The sequence below is a fragment of the Anabrus simplex genome, chromosome X, assembly GCF_040414725.1.
Source record: "Anabrus simplex isolate iqAnaSimp1 chromosome X, ASM4041472v1, whole genome shotgun sequence".
NCBI classification, from domain to species: domain Eukaryota; kingdom Metazoa; phylum Arthropoda; class Insecta; order Orthoptera; family Tettigoniidae; genus Anabrus; species Anabrus simplex.
The window spans coordinates 194,834,475-194,836,692 of record NC_090279.1 but is presented as its reverse complement, the minus strand read 5'-3'; positions in this window follow the sequence as shown (position 1 = coordinate 194,836,692).

Genomic DNA, 2,218 nt, shown 5'->3' with positions numbered 1-2,218 from the left:
CCTCGTAATCTGCAGGCCTTCGGGATGACCAGGGGTCGCTTGGTAGGCCAAGGCCCTTCAAGGGCTGTAGTGTCACGGGGTTTGGTTTCCATAGGCATTATTTGCCGTTTAAAATCTACATTTTTAAGCAATTCTGAATTTCATGACGGTGACAGTTAATGTTTTGTTATTATTGGAGGTTAGCTTACTCGAAATCTTTGTTTTAGGTATTGAATTGGTGGTACAGAAATAATTTACATGTGCAGTATATTGTACTGGTAATTGGTTGCTTGTTTTCTATCAGTGTGTATGATGTGAACGTTCTCGTTGACTAGAAAATGAATAGAAATCGCAAGGATATGTCTCAAAGTGTTAGCCTGTACTCAGGGAAACTAGCGTATATGCGCGAGAAATAGAACGTTACGGGGAAGGATATGCATTGCATGTCAGAACTAACAAATATTTATGAATAGTTTGTGGTTTTATAAGGTGTTATCAATTTCTTAACTAATTTAAACGAGTGTGTTATTCATGCGTATCGCTTCCAAGTCCACCCAAAGCATGACGTCATTAGAGCTACAGTACGGCCTGGACATCACGAAGGCAGTGACATACCTTACCGTGCTCCTCGCTCAGGGGGGGGGGGTTATCTGAGCATAAACCGTGACGTCATCGCATGCGTATGCATATAGTCTTCAGGCTCGTAGTACGACATCATTGTCACTCGAAACGGACAACTGTCAGTGTAACCTGTGTAACAGAGTTTCGATATTATGTACCGCATCAAGACCAACTACACTTATATTATTATACTAGCATGTGCCCGCGACTTTGCCCGCGTTTATTAATTCAACCGTTAGATGTTTCTAAACTATTTATTTAAAAGCAAATTAAAACTTTATATTTATTAACTCACATTGTTTTGATGTAAATTTCATGAAATACATTATTTTATTATATTATATTATATTGCTACTTTCAATGCATAAGATACCGGGTTGATGGATGGTACAAATAAAATAAAACCATGTAAAAGACATGTTATATAATACAAAATATATTGTTTCCTTATAGAGCTTAGGAATAAAGTATATTAATGTCCTTCCATTTGGAGGTAAGATGTATACTGTATTGTGTTTGCCTTTCGAACTCTTGAACAATCTACGTACAGTTGACAGTGGCAAAAGCACCGTTTTCGAAGATGGAGTCCTACAACTTTAAGCAATTGTCCTATGTCAAAATTTCAGATCTGTGTGTGCCGTAGATTTGACTGGGCTTCGTTAACATACACCCAAACACTTCTGAATATTACGGGCTGATGGCTCCTCGTGTCGCAGACCGAAAATGGCTTCCTACTCAATGGACTTACAGTCCGAGGAATACTACTTCGCCCGCGGCATGCTCAGTCATGATGGTGGCTTCAATAATATTCGTCATCAGTTTCAGAGCCGTGTTCATTGCAGAGCATCAACAGCTTCATATGCCCTCACACCATATAAGACCAAAAACGGTTTCCTACGCCCTGGACTTAAAATGGCTCCTTGAATATTGCGTTCTCTACCCATCTTATGTACGTTGCCTAGCGACAGCGACTCTATGCATTCAATCTTGGTGGCAGTACGTTGGATTGTCATATCCCAATGCACGTTTTCCGATGGTTTTTCGTTCATAACTCACCAACGAAAGCGAAAATGAAAATTCCGGCTTCGAGGTGCATTCGGACCCCTTTCCATCTACCTATGTTCAAAATTTCAGATCTCTGCGTGCTGTAGATTTTGCTGGGCATCGCGCACAGACAGACAGACAGACAGACAGACAGACAGACAGACAGACAGACAGACAGACAGACAGACAGACAGACAGACAGACAGACAGACAGACAGACAGACAGACAGACAGACAGACAGACAGACAGACAGACAGACAGACACTTCCTTTTATAATTATAGATACTGCCTACTGTATGCAGAATAACGTGAGGAAGAACATAACGAACACTGGTTACCACGATGTCTGTTTTCTGTATACGCAAAATTGTCTACGCTAACCTGATGACGCTAATTCCAGATATAGGTTTCAAACAAAGGTTTAAAACTGACGTTATGTACGATAGACGCATAACTACATATTTGTTGTATTAAGCGAGGCTGAGATATACTTTCATAATGAGGAATACATTGTTACCGTACCACAGAGTACAGTACCTTACGCTATATATGAAGTATAGCTGAAACCGATA